Source organism: Amia ocellicauda, chromosome 17, assembly GCF_036373705.1.
Source record: "Amia ocellicauda isolate fAmiCal2 chromosome 17, fAmiCal2.hap1, whole genome shotgun sequence".
In the NCBI taxonomy this organism is placed as follows: domain Eukaryota; kingdom Metazoa; phylum Chordata; class Actinopteri; order Amiiformes; family Amiidae; genus Amia; species Amia ocellicauda.
In genome coordinates this window covers 14,268,491-14,292,246 of record NC_089866.1, presented here as the reverse complement: position 1 = coordinate 14,292,246, position 23,756 = coordinate 14,268,491, and the positions used below count along the sequence as shown (strand labels likewise).

Here is a 23,756-nt window from a genome sequence, read left to right as displayed (position 1 = left end):
TTGGAAGACTTCTCTCTTCATCTATTTTCCTTAGCATCGATTGTTTTTGGTTGTTTAATTTTGATTTTAAACTGTTCTACCACTAATGGGCTACATCATGTACAAACTGGTGTAACGACAAATCAAAATGTCCTCCTGGTTTTGAAAATCGGGTGTATAGCGAACAGTGTTGTTTGAGCCCGTTCACCGTGAGCTGCTGTGTTTATTACAGAAGCAGCTCCTGCGCAGTGGGCGGGTCTGCTGCTCTACGCCAGGCTGGAAATGAACACCCGCCGCCCGCCAAATACGGGTCACTTTGCCTGATCTAAACACATTAACACGCCTCTTACGGAGATGGGCAATATGGCGGCGCCGTGAAAGTGCTCAATAAATGAGAGCAGTCAGAAGAGGGATGTTTTGAACATTTTACTGCTTCTGAGACCGACCCGCGATTATAATCAGTGCAAAGTAAGCAATGTACATGTATTACTATTACTGTTATGATTAAATATTACTGGTAGTAATAACGACGACAACAACAAAAATAAGTGCATTTGAGGATGCGTTTATATTTATTCAACAGTGCACAACACGATCGGCTGATTTGTTTTCTGTGGCAGTTGGGCAGACAAGTTCATTTCCCCGGCTCTGTCCCGCTGAAGAGACATGCGCACTGTCTATATGCGCGTTCAGCGAGCGGCACTTTACAGACCTGCACATCGCAGCTACTGTTTCAGTGTTTAACGCGATGCTCTGCAGTTCTGTTATCAGATTTAGACAGGATTATGGGGTGTATATTCCCAATCGAATTAGAATTATTATTTTGTGTACTTTGTGCGCTCCATATGCATAACTGTGTGTGTGAGTATTTAAACATTTGAGACATTTAAACCTTTTTAACGGTGTTTATTTGCAGGTTGGAAGAGGAGCTCATCAAGGCGAAACACCCGAACACGATTTCTCTCCTGATGTAAGTATTTTACATTGCTGTTTTGCTATACATTCAATTTATTAATACAGATATGAATACTACTTAATGTTAAAATTGACTCTTCTTGTAGATTACTGTTATGGCATTGTGCAGTCTTTAGTAATACATTCAAATTTCAAATTCATCTGTTCATAATATTTTAAAATGTATTTTTGTATTCCAGTCCACATTCCTTGATTAAATACCTAAAAAAAAAAGTAAGCATTGCAGAAAAAGGTGATGAACTGTTCATTGTGACAATTAGAAGGTGATTCATAAAGATTTTTAGTTATCCTAATTAGAATTGCGTTTCAATAATAGTTCAGGGAACATGAACTAGTAGCAAACCAGACAGCAAGGCAAATTCACTCATTAATATCCAGTTAGAGTGGATCATTATTTGAATTCAGCCAAACTTAATGTAAGAAATCAATAATAATAATAATAATAATAATGCATGCACTGAATGTAACACTTAAGTGAAAAAATAACAAATTAATACACTTGTCAGAAGGACCAACACTCCATATGTAAGCACTGTATTTTCAAAAGCCTTGTAATTGCTCGTTCTACTCTGATACCGTTTAACTCCAGGAAATTATATATTACAGAAAATAGTAATAATGCACACAAAAGAAAATAACAAGTACTGATCAGAACTCGAACCTAGATAGCCAGGTTCTTAGTGCTGTTCCCTAACCACTTAGCCAACTGATATACATTATTAATGTGAAACCTATTTTATGTAGCCCCCAGCCATTGCTGCCAGCTGTCGTGACTATTTGTATAAAACTTAATTATTGGGATTATAGTTTCAAGTTAATGCATCAATTAAAAACATACAATAACTAATAATACAAAATAGTTGTGTGTCTGTGTGTATTTATATATATATATAGCCTGCCTACTATATACACGTGTGTTCTATGGCTCTACAATAAGTTAATACACTCGTGGTTACAAATGCTGGAGTGGAGAACGCATAATGATGGGGGTGAGTTGTCGTCGGGGACGAATTGTTATAGGGGTGAACTGGCTTGGGGACGAATTGTCGCGGGGGTGAATTTTCGGGGACAAATTGACATGCTCCCCATATATACAGCCCTAGAAAAACATTTGACCACTCCAAGTTCAGAAATAAAAAATGGGCAAGCGTAAGGATCTGAGCAACTTTGACAAGGGCCAAATTGTGATGGCTAGACGACGGGGTCAGAGCATCTCCAAAACTGCAGCTCTTGTGGGGTGTTCACGGTCTGCAGTGGTCAGTACCTATCAAAAGTGGTCCAAGGAAGGAAAAGCGGTGAACCGGCGACAGGGTCATGGGCGGCCAAGGCTCATCCAACAGACGAGCTACCATTCAAACATTCTACCGATCCAACAGACGAAGTACTGTAGCTCAAATTGCTGAAAAAGTGAATGCTGGTTCTGATAGAAAGGTGTCAGAACACACAGTGCATCGCAGTTTGTTGCGTATGGGGCTGCGTAGCCGCAGACCAGTCAGGGTGCCCATGCTGACCCCTGTCCACTGCCGAAAGCGCCTACAATGGGCACGTGAGCATCAGAACTGGACCATGGAGCAATGGAAGAAGGTGGCCTGGTCTGATGAATCACGAGTTCAAGGTGTTGACTTGACCTCCAAATTTCCCAGATCTCAATCCAATCGAGCATCTGTGGGATGTGCTGGACAAACAAGTCCAATCCATGGAGGCCCCACCTTGCAACTTACAGGACTTAAAGGATCTGCTGCTAACGTCTTGGTGCCAGATACCACAGCACACCTTCAGAGGTCTAGTGGAGTCCATGCCTTGACGGGTCAGTGCTGTTTTGGTGGCAAAAGGGGGACCTACACAATATTAGGCAGGTGGTCATAATGTTATGGCTGATCGGTGTACATTCTTCTGCTTCTAACAGAATACAAAAGTCAATCTTTAGTTGTCACTTTCTTGCTGTTATTTCTAACAGAATACAAAAGTCAGCAACATCTGTTTACATACATTTCTGTTGCATATTTAACTTATAAACATTGCAAATTCTACAAATCTCTCTTTAAGAGAGGGGCAATGGATTTATTCTTACTTCATGGCTTTTATTCTATTCATTTGAATTATTTGACATTGCCACCAAAAGTACATTATAAATTAAACTATCAATACAATAATGTATGCTACTGCGGACACCATTTGAGCTGTTTAACAATGTATTGTACATTTCTATAATCTGGAAAACCTTTAATTACAGTATTTTAACTTATTTCTCAACCATCACTTTGGCGTTGTGCACCTCAGCATCATTCTGTTCAAGATGCCGTATGACTGTCTTTAAAATCGTGGCTTCGGCCTACTGTGTCTCAACAAGAACATCAGCGTCTTCTCCATATGCACCTTTGCCATTATGGGTCAAACATTGGCTCCTTCATCTGGCATCTCTATTACATGCACAGTAGTTGACATTTGCACAATCTATAAGGTTTCCAATTTAAAATAATAATAAACTTAGTATGGTACTGTATGGTAACTGTTTTCATCCCTGAAACATTTTAATTAATGAATACAAATATTTACTTAACAACATATCTTTAGGAAAATAAGCCTTTTCATTGATCTCAATAATGATTCTCCGGTACCTCATGAAAACAAATTTGCAAGAAATGTATCAGTCATTTCCCCCACTTATTCAATGGTTGTAATTTTATGCTTCTATAGTATCCTTACAATTCTTACCTTTTTCCTACTTCACTCATCTTAAACCCAAGGTCTAATTTATCTTTTATATCAGGTATTTTATGCTAGGCACCAATAACCAAAACATTTCTGAAAGTAAGACTATAATATGTCACTATACTGTTTGCATTCTCCTACCTGGATTTTACATCAGACTGTCTGTCTCATACTTCCTGTTTTCACAGGCTGTTAGGGCTGTAAAGCCACCAGTCTCTCTGCTCATTGCTGGCTCATGTGGATTCCAGCATTTTGTTTTCTTTAATTTGACTTCAGAATTTGTCCATAATATGATTTTTAACAAACAAATCCTTCTGGGTCTTAGAGGACACCATGACTTATTTAATAATAATAATAATAATAATAATAATAATAATAATAATAATAATAATATTATTGATCTATAGATCAGTGGTTTTCAAACCGGTCCTGGAGTACCCCCTGCTCTGCTGGTTTTTGTTCTAACAATTGCTTTGTTAGGGCAATTAAGGATTCAATTAAGCAATTAGGATCTCAGTTGGAACAAAACCCAGCAGGGCAGGGGGTACTCCAGGACCGGTTTGAAAACCACTGTTCTATTTATTTAGCATTTGTTTATTATGTATTACTTTAACATTATTCTTACAACAGAATATATTATTTCTGATTTCTGAAGCTTTAGGCACTCTGTATACAGTTAAATTTTTAGATCCTCATGAATCTGTTGTTAAAACATAAATAACTTTATATATATATATATAAATTCTGAAATTATTGGTTACGTCCTTTCTTAGTCTTAGTCTGGGCTATGCACAATATTAAAAATACAGTCTCTTCACAAAGTTCCACTGACATTCTTTTCATAAATTTCCTAGTAATATACACTTACATCCAGTGGCATATTTAGGGGGCTATAGCAAATATGAAAAACAGCTCCCCACACCTCAGGCGCTCAGAGCACCCCAAATACTGTCTATAGCCGCTAAGCCAAGACTTAAGTGTACTTTTTATTCGGAGGGTTATGTCACTTCATATTACAAGTGATGATCAGGGTGCTCCACTATGACAGAAGAAAGACTTTAAGGGCTCGCACACCTGTACATAAATATAGACCACAAACTAATTTATGGAAATATTTTGTTATTGATAAATTCAGGCGTCGCAACAGGAGACTTGCTTTCACCTAGAAACTCCTACATCAGCGGCAGAAATGGCTTATGTCCATGGAAGACATATTTCTAGCAGGTGCACAAATCAAAAGTTTTGCATCTTCACCCGCTTCAGTTACAGAGCTGCACAAAAATAGTGATTGACAAGCACCAGAAATTGCATCTAGTTTGCTGCATAATGTCAGTTAATGTGTGATTTTTCACTGGATGGGTCCTGTAGTGATGTGTGGTTGTGAAACAAAGATAGGCTGTTTCCGTCAAAATCTGCCTGATTTTCTGGGGCCCTAGGCGACCACCTAGTCCGCCTGTATGTCAGGCTGGCCCTGCATTTAATGAATAAGTAATGAATAGCCTGTTCAGAAGAATAAGGAGAATTCCCTGTCAAAATACTGTAATATTTCATGCAGTGACGTGTACTTTCTATAAAATACAAACCTAAAAGGCTTATAAACATTGAATTGGAACATTATTTGTACATAACAATGGTTCTAAAAATGATTGTTGCATAATACACACACACACACACACACATTTATATATAAATGTATGTGTGTGTGTGTGTGTGTGTGTGTGTGTGTGTGTGTGTGTGTGTATATATATATATATATATATATATATATATAATACAGTGAGGGGAAAAAAGTAGTTGATCCCCTGCTGATTTTGTATGACGGGTGTCTTTTATACAGGTAACGAGCTGAGATTAGGAGCACTCCCTTTAAGAGAGTGCTCCTAATCTCAGCTCGTTACCTGTATAAAAGACACCTGGGAGCCAGCAACCTTGCTGATTGATAGGGGATCAAATATTTATTTCCTTCATTAACATGGAAATCAATTTATAATTTTTTTTGAAATGCGTTTTTCTGGATTTTGTTGTTGTTATTCTGTCTCTCACTGTTAAAATACACCTACCATTAAAATTATAGACTGCTCATTTCTTTGTCAGTTTGCAAACGTACAAAATCAGCAGGGGATCAAATACTTTTTTCCCTCACTGTAAGTATGTTAACACCATTAGTTTCATGTGATGTTTAACTGTACTTTATTAATCGGATTAAAGGGAGGCAGGGTGGAGTGGAGTTTAATTTTTTCGATGTATAATTCATTATTATGGCTATAGATATGATGTGGAAATTGTGTTAATTCTGTAATGTATTAGTTTTTTCTCGATTGTTAACACACATTTCTTGAATGTGTACTACGTTTTCTCAAAACCCAAAACCCCTCTGCTCTAAGACCACAACAGCCGCCATACAACCTCATTGAATGACAACAACAGTTGGCTAAAGAGGTCAATAAAAGAGTAGGATTGTCTCAAGCCAGACAAGTCATGTATTATAATGACCATCGCAGAAGTGCGCAGTTCTGTCCTATAGAATGTTCCATTGCAATAATTAGTAAAGTAGGTAGGAAGGGGTCTGTTAGCCTACAGAGTCAATGTCCCATAGCTGGCTTTCAGCGCAGGCTCCCCTTAAAATGGGGAGGTTTTCTCAATGCAAAATATGTAAAAGACAAAAGGGAGAGGAGAAGGAAGAGATACATTGTCTTGGGTTCATAAAACAATTAAACAAATACAGTATCTTACAGGTGCTATACATTACTATAAACTATAAACTCTTGCTATATCAAAAGGAAAATACTAATGAGTAGTCCCAGTGTGTGAGAGTGCTACATTTCACATTAAAGGAAGGTACAGATATATACTATTAAAGAATCCATTCAAGACAATGAAGTTGGCTTTTGAAGAGCTGGCTTCTCCAACGCCCTTTGCACAGTCGATTGATTTCACATTCTGTAGTGGCAATGGAGAAACTTTTGGGTTCCTGAAAAAACGTCAAGACCTGCTGCATCCTCAACAATATCTGCATGGAGAACATGGTAAACCTGGACCTCAATGAAGTCACTGACATGCCTCGGGTACATGTGGATGTGCAACCAGTGGTTCCAACACATGATCAGGATGAAATTGCCAAGAGAAATGCAATTGCTGCATCTTTATTGCCTGTAGGAGAGTACATAACCCCCTGCCCTTGTGTATAACCATTGTAAATAGATGTGTGATGAATAAAAACTGTCAGACATTGTAATATTGTCACACCTTAAGGGGGCTCGGTAGGACAAGTGATCACGACTATGTCACTTCAATTTATAGGTGAGAGAAGAACTCGCTACACCCCTTCCCTTTACTTTCTCCCTGGGAAGGCTCGATGGGACCCCAATTCACGATTACAAGAATGGGTAAGTAACATCAATGCTTTATTTTTACACGGTTGAGATACCAGACACAGGGAACGAAGGTTGCGCTTGGTCAAACGAGATACTGCACAACACAATAGGAGGAATAGTATAAAACCTATAAAACACCTGGAGTGATCAGGGCGCATAAGATGTTAAAATGCGCTACCCAAAACAAACAGCCACTAGTAAAAGTATATATACAAAATACTTTCCCCCTGTAAACAATTTCTCACACTCTAGAGCAGCAGTGAACCAATCAATATGCACAATCAAATAGCAGCAATAACTGCAATAGCAATAAGTAATGACAGTAAAGTAGCAGAGAGTGAGAATCTTACTAATCTTTCGATTTGTCAGGTGGAGCAGCAACATCACAAACCACTGCAGATAAGTGGGATACGTTGCCAACAGGACAAATCATTTATCTGCGGCCCCTCTGGGGCTAGTAGCCGTTGCTGATGGTCTCCATCATGCGGACAGAGTAAGAAATGCAAACATGAGTTGTGGGAGTATTAAAAATGTACAGTGAGTAAACGGCATCGTGAGAGAAACGGAAGAGCAGGTGTGAACATTAACATTTAAATATAAATAAATGTTATATTATTATGAACTTTTTAATCCTCGAGGGGAAATTTGGATGTTACAGTCAGCATGGACATTTCTATAAGTGCTCCTATTAGAGGTAATGCAAAAATAAATATAAATATATATGAATAATAACCAAAAAATTAATAAATAAGCGAATATTAAATATACAGTGTACCAAAAAGAGCATATGCAGTGATGATAAATGGTTATATATATAAAATACAATATAAAATATACAAATATAAAAAGTAACATGGAGAATGTGTGATGATGTATGGAAGCGGGGGGTTAATGCCTGCTAGAACAGATCTCGCTATCACTGACCGAGTTGAACAGTCTGAGCGTTGCAGGCACAAAGGAGCACCTAAATTGCTCCGTCTTGCACCTGAATAGGGTGAGCCTTCCTCACTGATTTGGTGAGCCTGTTGGTCTCCCCCACTTTAATATCATCCTCCCAACATGACACCGCAAAGAACAGTGCACTAGCTACCACAGACTTCTTCAGGAAGAACAGCCTCAGTATTTTGAGCGCAACCACGATCAGCTCCTTGGTCTTAGTAACATTGAGCCGCAGATGATTCTTAACACACCATTTGATGAAGCTCTGCACCAGCCCCTTGTACTCCTCCTTGTTGTCCTTGCTGATTACATTGCATATAATTACATATGCAATGTAATTTGTTCAGAGTGTACCTATAATACAGCAACTTAATATCCTGGGCTGCTCAGCACTTTTGCTCTTATGTACTTTCTTATTAAACTATGCTATTAATAAATAAACAAATAAGAGCCATGTGTGCAGGTAGAGGACATCAGTTTCATATGGAGATTAATTTCCTGTGTGGCCTCTTGACCAATAGAAGATAACAGAGGGGGAAAGGCCATTATAAACTGGGTATTTTTGGGGAGGGAACAGTGAAAAAGTAAACATTCAAAACAAATATATTACAATACATTTTAAAAGTACAATTTCAAATTGAAAAAACTAAAATGTAATATGAATCTAAATTGAAACTAAATGGAATACATTTAAAGTTCAAAATTATCATTATAAAATTATAAAACAAATAAATTGTTTGAAATAAAGATGGCAAAAATAAAATTCGAAGTGTAAAGAATGTTGTACCGAAGACATGAAGAAGAGCTGCCATCAAACGCCTCAAGCCAGGAAAGAGCTTGCAGCACCTGGTATTCCCAGGAAAGAGGCCCTTGGTAACACATGATCTCATCACATGTAGTGCTCATGAATGATACAGAGGTGTTCCAGTATGATTGATTGAGAAACCTATGAAGTTATAACTGAACAAAGGAAAAGGAGAAGGACAGGAAGAAGAAGAGAGACCCACCACACCAGACTGCCTGCTACCGCCAGAGACGGACCACACCGGTCTGTGAGGAGCAGTAAGAGAAATCAGGTTTTCCAATTTCTTTTCTGTAACTCAATAGAAGCTTAATATGACATGTTTTAGGAATATAATCAAATGATATTATTTTGACATACATTTTGTCATAAATAATTGGTTATTGCACACCTGTGACTGGACTGTGTCTTCCTCAGAAAATAATTTTATTGAGCTGATAATATGAGTTTTAGTTAAACTTATACAGATTGGCGAGAAATCATACACTGAAAAAAATAATCCTCTTACAGTCTGAATATTTTTGCAAGGCACTGTATCAGCCCTGTTAGTGTGTCACTGTGTGATGCTCACTGCCTGTCATTCCTCATACTCCCTGCCAGAGGCCACTCGTGCTTTTGCCCATTGCATTTAGATAAATCGGGGGAAAGTTTCAATTTGTTTTTAATTGACTACATGCTGTTCACCTGGTGGCGAGTAATTCATATTTTCAACTTGCCCTGCCTTCAAAGTACTCACCAGGGGCGAGCAGGTGACCTTAATTTCCAGCTCTGCCCTGTTCCAGCTCTAGGGCAGTGAGTGCTGTCTCTCTGCACAACCCCACGGCCAGCAGCGGACACTACTGATTCGGATTTCAGCACCAGACAGTGTTGGTCTGTACATTGCGAGGACCAGGACGAAAGCCTGTGAAAGCAACCTTTTTCTGTTCACAATACACAGGTTAAGCGAGCCAGAGATCTGAGATCTCTTTCAAGGCTAGGCCCACAGGTAACAAGCTATTCAGCAGACTGGAATACATCAAGGGATGTTGAAACAAGCTAGTATCATTCCAGTAATTATACAATTGTACATGTATTACAGGGATGCTATCTTTACAACTAGTTGCTGCAGGTGCAAAAATAGTTCTTCCACTTCTTGCAACCTTTTACAAAAAACTTTAGAGCAGTACACTTACCAAGGTATATTGAGAAAAGGTAGCATCATTCCAGTCATGAGTCCCATTTACATTTAAAATGTTTATTTTCTAGTAAATGGTCTGTTTGCTTATGATTGTTAGTACAAAGAGGGAAGGAGGAGGGGAGTGGCCACTAGTGAACTGAGGGAGGGAGGGAGGGGGGTGTGTGGCAGGTAGTCAAAATGAGATATCTGAAATAACTTTTTTTTTTGTTGGTGTTGGGGGATGTAGCATCTCAAATTCTCATTGGGGGCTGAGCCCCTCTGAGGGTCAAATGCTAGAATCGCCCCTGAATGGATGTATTATTTACCAACTGAGTCTTAAAACCAAAATGTCTAAATCTGACCAAAAAGGTAGACCATGCAGCAAAGCTAAAACAGAAAACAAAACAAAAAAGGGGGGATGGATTTCATTACCATTGATTTAGTCAGTAGGATTTTATTTATGAAGTCTGACTTGGTTTATTATGAAGTTTAATAGCCTTTAATGTAGTTTAATCTTTTCTCTTGGAAAAGGAAAGGTGTGGACACTTCTCTGCATCAAACACAGAAAGACTAGGTCAAACACATCATATAAATTATGGGTTATTTTAACATTCTCACAAAGAACAGGACCCAAATGTATACCAAGATTTCAGAAAATAATATTAATACGACTTCAAGAGTAGTACTACTGTACCATTCATTGAAGAATTACATTGTGTAAGAGAAATAACTGTTCTGGTTTAAAATTAGTATTTATTCAACAATATATAAAAAAATACATTGCTACAGAGAGATGTTTTCTCTTCCTGATAGGAGTTTTACAAAGTATTTGTACATATTCATAGTTTTGTCTCATTAAGTACACTATATAAGGGGTTGTATTTCCAGAATGTACGATTTTGAAGTGTCAGACCCATTGAGCATGTACAGTGGAAAAGTATAGTTCAAACTATGAAACGTCCTAAAGCATGGCATGGAAACATGGCTAAGAGCTGGAGCACAGGGAATTCAAACCATCAATTTACAGACTAAGGTCAACCTAAAGTGGAAATCCTTAATGTACAGGTCATTCGAGAAAAAAAAATGCTTGTTTAAGCATTATCTCTAGAACAGTATTTTGAAAGGATCTGAAAGAGATTGTGAACAGATATATGGGGGTATTGTAATTAAATTATATTGAAGGTTAATTAAGCATTATTCTGTAGAATTGCATTCACATCTCTCACCCATCTCCTCATCAGACAATCCACCCCACCATCATATAGATTCTGAAACATAGTATTTACCACATGCCTACATTCTTGAAACCTTCCCTCTCTGTGTGGGTTATTTCCTACCCATTTCTCTTTGGCTAAGAAATCCACATAGACCTGTTGGCCATTGATGTAGTGTACAATGTGGGAGACCTGTTGTAGCGCAAATGGTATTGCGTTCGGATCAGTGGGTGGCTGTGACAAAAATCCCATGTATCTTTGCACGGCTTCATGAACATATGGGATTACTAAACCATAAACCACTGCATTGGCATTAATATACAGCTCACTGACTTCAAAGTGGGCCACCATTTCAGTCATTATGCGGTCTTTATAGTCTTGAGTAACCGGGTTATCACAGTACTGCCAGAGTGGGTGGTTTACGAAACGTGCCCTGAGTTCTTCCATTTGGCCTCCCCTATTCTCTATTAACTTCCTAATGCTTTTGCGATAGAATGCCAAAACGTCATTGTTGATGACATGCTCACCGCGATCTGACCTTTTTGTACTTTCAATTATTTCACTCTCTTGATCTTTAGTTACAAATAATTTGAACGTCTCCAAGGTATCTTTCCGTACTTTCTGCAGTTTTCCGATTTCAACTTTTGTTGGTTGCTTTGGTGGCTTCCCTTTCATGGGTGCACATGAGATGAAAGACAGGATATCTTTTTCTGATACTTCTTTCACATCACCTGCAGGAGAAATGGGCAAGATGATCTGAAAATTTTATTTGTACTTTATTTGTAATTTATTAAGGTACTTCAACTAGATTGCTCCTATAGAGATTAACTGTATAAATGGTAGCATTAATTTGCAAGTAATAATAATGTGCTATCTAGTAACAGTTGTCTCCTTAAAAAGGTAATTATAATATTAATAATACATTAAATGCTGCATTTACGGTTTCTGCAGTTTTAGTGAATGTACTTAGTTAACAAATGTTTAGGCAGACTTGTATTGCTATAAAATAAGTAAATACATTTTTATCTAACCTGATTCTTTGCCTTGGTTTGCTGCAGCAGAAGATTTCTCCTTGTTGGTAGATGCTTCGTCTATTATAGTTTTCAGTAGTTTTTTGGCAACATCAATTTTCCTTGCAGCCGTGGCCAGGACCAGCTCCACAGCAGCCTTGGTTGACCCAATCACAGGGAGACCCTCAAACTGTCCCACATAGAATTTCAGAGAGGGGCTCATCTTTGGGATTTTCTGTTTCCTGTTGTTTCTAGATCAGAGAGCTGGGATTCTTACTATTGAAAGACAGAAACGGGAAAATGTCCATAAGACAAGTGCGTTGTACCTAATCAAATTAACTCATTAAACCTCTAGAAGGTTTGGGGATAGAAAATCATTATATTTTTGTAGATTTGGAGCACTTGGAGGCGCAGTATAACATTTCAACTCATTGAATGCTATGGATGACTTTTGTCATTAGTTCCTCAAAACTCAAGGATTGTTTTGTGAGAATCAGAACTTTGGTCCACCTGTGAATCTCATATTACAGAGTTGTACCCTCTTGTATTTCGATTTATAAATACTATTATTTCTTCTAACAAATTAGACTGCATAGGGTACAGATTGGTACTTTGTGATTCACCAGTACATCAAAGTTTTGATTTGGTCCAACCCTTAGTTTTGTTTAAATTGCCATTGAACTAGTATCACCACACAATGCTATTTTATGTTTACATGAATATTGTTAGTGTGATGGGATGCAGGCTTTGACAGAATTTGAATGACTACCCATTCAAATAAAACAAGAAATACGAGACCATTTATATTGTGCAAATGTATAACATTTATACAAAACAACATGGGTAACAATTTTTCTATTCCGCACAATTATAAGAGATTCATACAGTACAGAAGGAACAAAAGTAAACGTCCAGAAAAAGCTAAAAAGTGTAACTGGCTACCAGAAAATGTCTGTAAAACTAGTGCATGGTAAAATTGAAAGTCATATTGAAAAAGAACATTTGATGAGATGTATTATTAATAAGAGGAATTTACTCACTACAGTTGTTGATCACTCTTAATATCTGTTTCTGAAATCTTCCAAAGCTCAGATGTTGACCTTGTCTGTCAAATTGCTTTCATTGCAAATTCTATATTTATAGGTTTTTAGCCCACTTCCCAATTCAGACCGCTCCCAGTTAGGACAAACAATGATTCATCCATTCTCAATTAGTAATAGATAGATTGGCACTTGCTAGATCACTCTTTGGTTACATTATTATGCCATCTCAGTAAAGGTTTAAGATCTTTGCAAGTCATATGCACACAAGTTCAGTGATTTTTGTATTTAATTAGTTTGTCAAATGTGTTTTACAGTAAACTATTGTGGCAAACTTGACTCCAGATATGTCTGCTATTATATAGGCTGGGACTTGCTAGATAAAATTATTATGCCATCACAGTAAAGGTTGAGGATCTTTACAATTTCTGTAATATTAATAGTTCCTCACATTGGCTAGGTAAGTGAGAAATTCTTATATTAATTACTTTGCACAGGATGTCTTGTTACAAGCCTAGTCAGAGTACAAAGTCTGGGCCAAATTAAAACCTATGCCAAAAACTAAAACTAGTGTATAATAAGTGATAAAATCACCTCTATTAACAGGGTGAATTAAAAGAGTAAATCTAAAATCCTCATGCAAAAATCAATTAAAAAAATAAAATAAAGTAAACTAAACTCCCTAATACCTAACGAAATCATATGTGAAAGAATAAGTCTTCAAGAGAAAAGATGCACAAAGAAAATGCTCTTTATTTTCCAATCTTTCCACATCTCCACAGAAACGTCTGGCCTGTTCTTGCAGTGATCCCTGTAGACGTCTTTCATTCCGACTTAGGGTGATTTTGTGTGCACTGTATCCTCAAATAAATGCCATTTCTCAGCTGTTGCTGTTCAAAAAAGGGGCAACCACAGCCAGTGCTGACCAGGAGCACATAGACAGACTTCAGAGGAAAGATGTAACTCCAACAATAAGTCAAACAAATAATCTATCTAAGCGATGAAGGTGGCAAGAAGTCAATAATGTGTTTTGTATGATTTGCAGTAGCAGTTACATGGAAAGATTATGAAAAACACAGAGCCGTAATAATAAATAATAACAACAACCAATTAGTGATATAATTGTTGTAACCCCATGTGGCAGGTGTACAGATAGATCCTTCCATCTAATGCACCTTTTGACTTGTATTTCAGCACCTTAAAGTGTTTAAAGACAAAGAAGATGTTTGTGTGAGATGACAAATTGCAACATTTCTGACCAAGCTGAATGTCCCAATAGATCTGTCATAATAACAAAGTGGTTGGGTGGAGTGGGGTAGTGACTGTTAGGCAAGACCGTTTATTGGGAAAGGCATGTTTCAGAGAGAGAAGTACAAAAAGGGTTAATTTACAAAGGGGAAGGTCAGCTAGAGGCTGTGGATTTGAAGCATCTTAGGAAAGTGAAGAAGTCTGAAAGTCCAGTTGGTTTTTATTGGCCCCTGTGAAATAGACGGCAGTTAAAATAATGTAGCTGGGAATGCATTATGTGAATAAAACGCCAAGTTAAAACTGGTGTTTTATTGTGTGTGTGTCATTCCTGTACAGCATGGTAGAACTCAGTCGACAAGTAGCTGACACACCCCGTCCCACACTCGCATACGGCAACGCCAACGACCTACGCAGCACAACATCTGCACACACACACACACACACTTGACTATGAATACAACAGAATTCGAATGCAAATGCAGCATATGTGCTGGCAGTGTAGTTTAGAGTGTGAGATTTGTTTTTTTGGCCTTATCCTCCCTCATAACAGGTAAGAATAAAGTTTATTTAAACCCTTTTACAGTTCTAATAACCTTAGAACCTCAAAGTCTTGGTTGTTAATTCTGTTGGCTCAGTTAGGTTTTAAGGGATGGGCCTACTACATCACATTTCCTCCCCCATCCTAACATTTCTCGTGTTCTTTGGGAAGTCGAGTAAAACTGCCATTTTTATTTTGGCTTCTACATTTGTATCGTACTTCATATGAAAATGTCTGCAATGTCAGATACCAGTGTGTGATTCGGGCATTAGCATCCTTCATCCTGCTCAGCCATTGCAGAGATTGATGGTCAGTCTCACTTATTTGCCAAACATTCTCTTTTCATTGTGGAGTAAATCTTCTCCATATAGAACAATTTCCTGCTGAAGTAAAGAACAGGTTTCAAGTTATTCGGCTCCTCTTGAAGTAACACTGCCCCCAACCCAACACCAGAGGCATCGGTTTGAACCAAAAAAGGTTGATCAAAGTCTGGGCTCTGGAACACTGGCTCTCTAAAAGGGCATGCTTTAATTAACTGCTTAAAAGCCCGTTCACAATTAGTTGTCCACCTGACTTTGTTAGGACTGGCTATTTTTTTTTATAAATAATTGAAACAGTCATAGTAAGATTAAAATTACGAAACTGTCTGGCAGTAATCAGTTTCAGAAAGTATCAAGCAGGGGAAATAAGCACCCCCCCAAAAAGGAGGGGTGGGGGTGGTGGGGACAGTGACAGTGTCTGTGGGCTCAGCTCCCCCTGCCCTGCCTGCCAGATGAGGGGAGAGAGAGAGAGAGAGAGAGAGAAATTGGGTTGGGTGGAGTGGGGTAGTGACTGTTAGGCAAGACCGTTTATTGGGAAAGGCATGTTTCAGAGAGAGAAGTACAAAAAGGGTTAATTTACAAAGGGGAAGGTCAGCTAGAGGCTGTGGATTTGAAGCATCTTAGGAAAGTGAAGAAGTCTGAAAGTCCAGTTGGTTTTTATTGGCCCCTGTGAAATAGACGGCAGTTAAAATAATGTAGCTGGGAATGCATTATGTGAATAAAACGCCAAGTTAAAACTGGTGTTTTATTGTGTGTGTGTCATTCCTGTACAGCATGGTAGAACTCAGTCGACAAGTAGCTGACACACCCCGTCCCACACTCACATACGGCAACACCAACGACCTACGCAGCACAACATCTGCACACACACACACACACACACTTGACTATGAATACAACAGAATTCGAATGCAAATGCAGCATATGTGCTGGCAGTGTAGTTTAGAGTGTGAGATTTGTTTTTTTGGCCTTATCCTCCCTCATAACAGGTAAGAATAAAGTTTATTTAAACCCTTTTACAGTTCTAATAACCTTAGAACCTCAAAGTCTTGGTTGTTAATTCTGTTGGCTCAGTTAGGTTTTAAGGGATGGGCCTACTACATCACATTTCCTCCCCCATCCTAACATTTCTCGTGTTCTTTGGGAAGTCGAGTAAAACTGCCATTTTTATTTTGGCTTCTACATTTGTATCGTACTTCATATGAAAATGTCTGCAATGTCAGATACCAGTGTGTGATTCGGGCATTAGTATCCTTCATCCTGCTCAGCCATTGCAGAGATTGATGGTCAGTCTCACTTATTTGCCAAACATTCTCTTTTCATTGTGGAGTAAATCTTCTCCATGTAGAACAATTTCCTGCTGAAGTAAAGAACAGGTTTCAAGTTATTCGGCTCCTCTTGAAGTAACACTGCCCCCAACCCAACACCAGAGGCATCGGTTTGAACCAAAAAAGGTTGATCAAAGTCTGGGCTCTGGAACACTGGCTCTCTAAAAGGGCATGCTTTAATTAACTGCTTAAAAGCCCGTTCACAATTAGTTGTCCACCTGACTTTGTTAGGACTGGCTATTTTTTTTTTATAAATAATTGAAACAGTCATAGTAAGATTAAAATTACGAAACTGTCTGGCAGTAATCAGTTTCAGAAAGTATCAAGCAGGGGAAATAAGCACCCCCCCAAAAAGGAGGGGTGGGGGTGGTGGGGACAGTGACAGTGTCTGTGGGCTCAGCTCCCCCTGCCCTGCCTGCCAGATGAGGGGAGAGAGAGAGAGAGAGAGAGAGAGAGAGAGAGAGAGAGAGAGAGAGAGAGAGAGAGAGAGAGAGAGAGAGAGAGAGAGAGAGAGAGAGAGAGAGAGAGAGAGAGAGAGAGAGAGAGAGAGAGAGAGAGAGAGAGAGAGAGAGAGAGAGATGTGTAATGGATGCATTATTAATAATAATAACACTGTTGATACAGACAAAATAAGGAAAAAAACTAGATGGAAGAACTATTCAAAATTATATTGGAAATTGTTCCTAATACTATGAAAATAATTACAAATGTATGTTTATGAGAGTATTTTAAAATAAACTGATACAAATGTATTAATAACCACAATTATTAACCTAATAATTAACTATATTGTCTAAAGAGTCGCTATAATTACTACTATATTAAGATCTTTTGAATATATCTGATATGTACATTGTGAATCATATCAGGATGAAACTGATATTGGGCCCCTTATGACCGAGGGCAGGATAAAAACAATCTGAGATGCACTGTAAAAGCTCCAGGAAATTGCAACTGGCCACTGCACCTTCCATAAGAGAGCTCAAATATCTTCTAAGGCAAGGTTGCCCCACGGGCACCCCTTCCCTGGCTTGCCCGTCTGCTGCAAGTTGTTGGCCACATGGACAAGGGGGTGGAGATGTGGGGGGGGTATAATTGGTATAAGTTCACACCAACTGTGAATTTCCCCCCTTGGTGTGCTTTTGTTCATATGCAAATAGATTGTGTTCAAATGTTTAAATGTTGTGGTTATGAATATATACTTGTAGTAATGTAAATGTTTTCCAAAATGAGTTGAAGCCTATCCCTTTATGAAGGCTGATGCAGTACAGTAGCAAGCAGACTGACTACACTGTCCCCAGGCCCCCTTGGCGCTTACACTCCTTGTGACCATTACTGGTTGTGTGGAGACCAAGCTTATACTTACTTGCCTTGGAACTGGGCTTGTTGTGTTCTGGTGACTTTAATTGCATATATGACTATTATAACCCAGTCTCCTCACTCCCCTGAAGCAGCCCAGACCCATTCTGTCCATAGGACAAAAAGGGAGCAGAGACCTGTAGGTATGAAATTTGGGGCAGGGCTTCTCCCCTGGTACAGTGCAGTTAAGGCTTTGCCCCTAATTGATGAAGTTGCTTTTGAATTAGAAACACTGATAAATTCAACTCTCAAGGGTTTTGAAGCTCTCGGACCCACAAGTAAGGCTAATAGGTTAGTCACCCTCCAGAACCGAGCAGCTCTAGATTACCTATTAGCTAAAGAGGGTGGTGTTCGCACCCTTATTGGTGAACATTGTTGCACTTTCATTCCAGACGCAGACTCGGTATTCTCATGGCTGAAATCTTTTTGGTTCACAAGGTGCTTGGGATTGTGCATTTTCTTTCTTATGGCTTAATTATCTGTGTCATTATACACTCTGCATTGTTTGAAGCGTCTATGTACTACCACAACTGCTGCCATTTTTATGCATGCTCCCATTGACCCTGCTCCCGATAGTGATAATCAGTAATTGATTTTTCTCTCAACCTATTTCCAGATCTCGATGGTTGCAGGGATCCAGGGCTCAACGGTGGCCATGTACACATGTTGGAAAATGGGAAATAGGAGATGGTTCTCATGTTGTGACAAAAGGAGGGAATGTGGATGAAAATAGAAATCATTTTGTGCTTTGTGTGCTGTGACCCTGGAGGTTTCTAGCAAGTAACTATTAATTTGCCTGCATTCTTTCCAATTAATTATGAGAACCTTTTTTTTTCTAACTTCTCAGTTACTCCTTTTTAGTTTATCAGCAACTTACATTCTCTACCTGTTTCTTATTAAAGTTTAATGGTTTCAAACCTATCTTTGTTATGGGCAAATTACCTTCCAAATGTAGCTGACAATTTAGAGGATAATTATTATTCATGAGTAATAATTCTAATAATATTGAGATGTGTGGGCTTATTTTAGAATGGTTATCTAAAGAACTATAATTGTAATTTCATCTGCAATCAGACTCTGTAAAATGTCAAACCCCTTAAGGGTGTGTCCCAAAATGGCAATAAAAGCTATGTACTTCCTTGAACTCTTTGGAAAAACAGCATTGTACTTGTTTAATACTTTCTGTTGCTGTGTTCTGCTGTTTTTTCCCATGCACGTAATAAATTCTGATTAGAACTTCCGACTCCAAAAAGTGATAAAATCACCTTTATTAACAGGGTGAATTAAAAGAGTAAATCTAAAATCCTCATGCAAAAAAACTAAAAGTAAACTAAACTCCCTAATACCCAACGAAAACATATGTGAAAGAATAAGTCTTCAAGAGAAAAGATGCACAAAGAAAATGCTCTTTATTTTCCAATCCACATCTCCACAGAAACGTCTGGCCTGTTCTTGCACTGATCCCTGTAGACGTCTTTCATTCCGACACCGAGGGTGATTTTGTGTGCACTGTATCCTCAAATAACCACCATTTCTCAGCTGTTGCTGTTCAAAAAAGGGGCAACCACAGCCAGTGCTGACCAGGAGCACATAGACAGACTTCAGAGGAAAGATGTAACTCCAACAATTACCTTCCAAATGTAGCTGATAATTATTATTAATTAATAATAGTAATAATATTGGGATGGGTGGGCTTATTTTAGAATGGTTATCTAAAGAACTATAATAGTAATTTCATCTGCAATCAGACTCTGTAAAATGTCAAACCCCTTGAGGGTGTGTCCCAAAATGACAATAAAAGCTATGTACTTCCTTGAACTCTTTGGAAATACATCATTGTACTTGTTTAATACTAACACAAGGTCAATCAAGATCTCATTCACCAAGTTAAAGTGAAACTGGTAGGTAACAGAACAAATTATGGTGTTCTATGGTTATGTTTTGTTATAGTGTATAAGTAAGATGCATATGACTCTTCCAGATAGACTAGATATACAATCATATAAGCAACCTTTAAAAATTATGGATGCAAAACTCAAGATATAAAGGCACATGTATGCTCTCCTAGTCCATTTGGATGTGTCCTGTCATAACTTCATGGATGATGAAAAAACTACAGAATCACCAGATTTGTCTTCCTCGTGGCAACTATTACCAAGTTAATCGAATCTTAGAGTGTACAGTAATGTACACTGAGTGTACAAAATATTAGGGACACCTGCTCCTTCAATGAAATAGACTGATGGGGTTAATCCAGGTGAAATCTATCATCCTTTATTGATGTAAGCTGTTAAATCCACTTTAGTCAGTGTAGATGAATGGGAGGGGACAGGTTAAAGGATAATTTTGAAGCCTTGACACAACTGAGACATGGATTGTGTATGTGTGCTATTCAGAGGGCAAATGGGCAAGACACAAGATTTAAGTGTCTTTGGATGGGGTATGGAAATTGATGCCAGGCACGCCGCTTTAAGTGTGTCAAGAACTGCGATGATGCTCGGTTTTTCATGATCGGCAGTTTCCCATGTGCATCAAGGATGGTCTACCACCCAAAGGACATGTAGCCAATGGCAGGCTAGTGGTCAAAAATGTCCCATTGATGAAAGGAGGCTGACACTAATTGTGCAGAGCAACAGACGGGCTACAGTTCTAAAAAACTACTAACAATAGTACTGAAAAACACATAAAAGTATGCACAGTTGTCAGGAATGGGGTTTTTATGCTGACAACCAAACAGATTTACAATTATTTCAGAAAAACACAAGAAACTGATTGCAGTGGTCTTAAGAGGAAAAACAAGGACACTAGAGGATTGGGAAAAAATTGCCTGGTCTGATAAATCCCAGTTCCTTCTATCTGCTAATTAATATTTTCAGCAGGATAATGCCCCATGCCACAAGGCTAGGATTGTCCAGAAATGGTTCCACAAACATGACACTGAATTCAGCTTATGGCAGTGGCCTGCCCATTCACCAGGTCTCAATCCAACTGAGCATCTGTGGGTTTAAATGGGATGAGCTATTTAGAGTTGAGATCCACTGTGACGGTCAGAAATTCTGCCTGTCACTTTAAGTGAAAAACCAAAGGCACTTTCGCCCAGTCCTTAAAATGGCCCTCCAGAGGAACCGTAGAGGGGAGAGAATAGGGGAAAGGTCACGGTCAGTGAAAGAAACAGCTCGTATGCAGACAAGGACTTAAATACTTTAATTATTTGTTTCTTTGATTATTTTCCATGCTTAAACATCCTAGGTCTTTGGTTTGCTTGTTTATTGTCCGTTGGAATACTGACTTTACTTTGGAATTGGGATACCTACTGCCGCACTTTAAACTGAAAAGGGGAGATCAACTAACGCCGTCGGAAGGCAGATGCAACCCTTGAAACAGCGGGGGGGCTCGGCCATGGAAGTCAGTCGTCTACAGGAGACGGAAGACGTCTAAAGAGCGTATAACCATTTTCGCTCTCTCTCTCTCTGTCTCGCTTTCTACACACAATCTCTAATCTCTTCCATCGTCAGTGGCAAGCAACAGGGTACAGGACAGGAGACAGGCATTCTGTTCCATGTTTCAACCTGTGTCCTGGTGACGGCCTTGAATGACTGGTTTTCTTTACTTTACATGGACACTATACTCTGATTTGGTAGGGTTATCCCTCCTGGCACCCCACAACGGACTCAGAGCCGTCACAGAAAAGTGGCACCCCAGACGGGACATGAACTGAGGGACTTGAAGGACCGCAAAGGACTTGAACAGTATTCCTCCTACTGACTTGTAACTGGCTTAGGAAGAGGTTGTTTATAATTCGCATATATAGCACACAATGGAGACGAGACAGACCGAGATCAGAATTGGCCCAAGTGCTGACGTAGACCGTTCACATAGCAGCCCTTGTTCTGCACATCAAGAGGAGTCTTTAATTGATCTTGTGTTAGAGCCCACTTCAACATTAAAGCCACCTTTATTACCACTTTCTACTGCTGAACCCTCTGCTGACCTTCTGTCTACTGTCATGGACATACAGCGAAAGCAACATGCCTTCCATCAACAGATCATTCAGAACTTGCAAAGCCAGATAGAAGACCGTGATGAAAAACAAGACCGTGCTGCTGTATCAGAGGAGCATCTCCAGAGGAACTTAATTGGTTATTTCGAAGAAGGACGGAAGGAAATCATAGAGACATTTATTACACACTTACAAGACTTAAAAGTCAACTTCGAGGACGAGTGACCACAGTTGAAGAGGTCGTTCGCCTAGCCCAACAACTGGAGAAAGACAAACTGAGTCAAAAGGAGTATGAACAAAGGAAAACCTTAGCCCTTCACAGAGAGAAAAACAAGACTTCGGATTCCTTACCAGCTGTGTCAGGATATCTGCTAAGCCTGCAGTCTTCTGCTGGAGGTGTAAAGGAGACCACCCTCCTGGCTCTTGCCCTCTTTTTTACTCTCAGTGTAACATCAAAACTAGACCTGAAAGAGACCCAACACAAATCTCTGCAACTTTGGACAAATCCAGAACTGATGGAAAACCATCAAGAGCAAACACTGTAACCACGATAACCTGTAGAACAAGAAAACCCTGTAGAACAAGAAAACCCTCCTCTTTCAGTCAAACACCAAAACCCTCCCTTACGACACTGTTCCGGGAACAGGTGTGAAGAAAAATTCCTCTTTTCATTCCTTATTACAATTCCATGTCAATTGTTAGCACCTTTAATAATCTGTCAATGGACAGGCAGAGCCATCCTTGATACAGAGTCATCGTACACCCTCTTACATGAGCATCTTTGGCTGAAAATTTAAAACCCTGGTGAGAAATTCACAGCATGGGAAAATTGACCCTTATTCATGGCCAATGGTGAACTTGCCCAGCCACTAGGATGGATAAGGTTGTCACTCAACATGCATGGCCAGTCATGGACTTTGCCTGTTGTTGTGCTGTCTTCCCAGACCCTTGCCTTTGCTGCAGTCTTGGGTTTGGATTTCTTCTTCTTTAGTGGTATCCAATTGGATATATCTGACCATTCGTATTGGTTTAAGATAAAATAATCCGTAAAATATCCCTTTCAACCTGGGAATTTACAGGTGTCTGATTGGGCACCCTGTCATTCTCCTTTAACCACAGTGAATATTACCACTACTGCTTTATTTACTGTTATTTCTCCTCTTTCTTCTTCTCCTCCTTCTTCTTCTGCTTTAAACTTGTCTATTCAGGAGTCCACTGGTTTCACGCCTGCAGAAGTGAATCTTGGCCGAACTCTCAGAGGCCCTTTGGAAGTCGCACTGCAAAGTCGTCATGTTCCTCCTGATGACTGTGGATACAATCTTGTATCAAGAATGAGTGAATTCCGTGAGCTTGTATCCTCTAATCTTCAAAGGCAAGGGATCGTCAAAAGAGAAACTACGATAAGTGACATAGAGATGTACAATGTGTGGCTGCGTTCTTATGTGTTACCTAAAGCATCCGAGCACTTCAGTGCCAAACTCGCCACAAAGTGGAAGGGACTTTATCGGATGGTCCAAGAACTGGGACCAGTGAACTATGAAGTAGCTAGAGAAGACACGGGTGAGGATATAACGACGGTCCATGTATCAAACCTGAAACTCTGTTTTCCGACCGCAACAGGACTGGATGCAATGGAAAGACAAAAGGTGATGGAGATCTTTGCTGAAAAGGATGAAGATGATATGGAATTTAAAGGGTTTTAGAAGTTGATGCTGTCTGCCTCCTGGTTCTGTCTTTTCTTTTCAAGGGGGAGGGGATGTGA

General features: G+C 39.1%; 2 long non-coding RNA genes across 3 annotated transcripts; one reads left to right on the top strand and one right to left on the bottom strand.

The window, feature by feature from the left end:
• The first annotated feature begins 82 nt into the window (after window positions 1-82).
• LOC136712604 (uncharacterized) lies at window positions 83-19,865 on the top strand. Its single transcript, XR_010804858.1, has 4 exons — window positions 83-447; window positions 896-949; window positions 6,967-7,052; window positions 18,611-19,865. It is a non-coding gene; the product is annotated as an uncharacterized LOC136712604 (long non-coding RNA).
• Window positions 10,671-22,530, bottom strand: LOC136712603 (uncharacterized). 2 transcript variants are annotated; one of them, XR_010804856.1, is made up of 3 exons: window positions 22,346-22,530; window positions 12,183-12,437; window positions 10,671-11,882 (listed from the first exon to the last, which is right to left on the bottom strand). It is a non-coding gene; the product is annotated as an uncharacterized LOC136712603 (long non-coding RNA). The 2 variants fall into 2 exon arrangements; XR_010804855.1 differs by lacking the exon at window positions 22,346-22,530 and adding an exon at window positions 13,202-13,290.
• Between the last annotated feature and the right edge of the window lie 1,226 nt (window positions 22,531-23,756).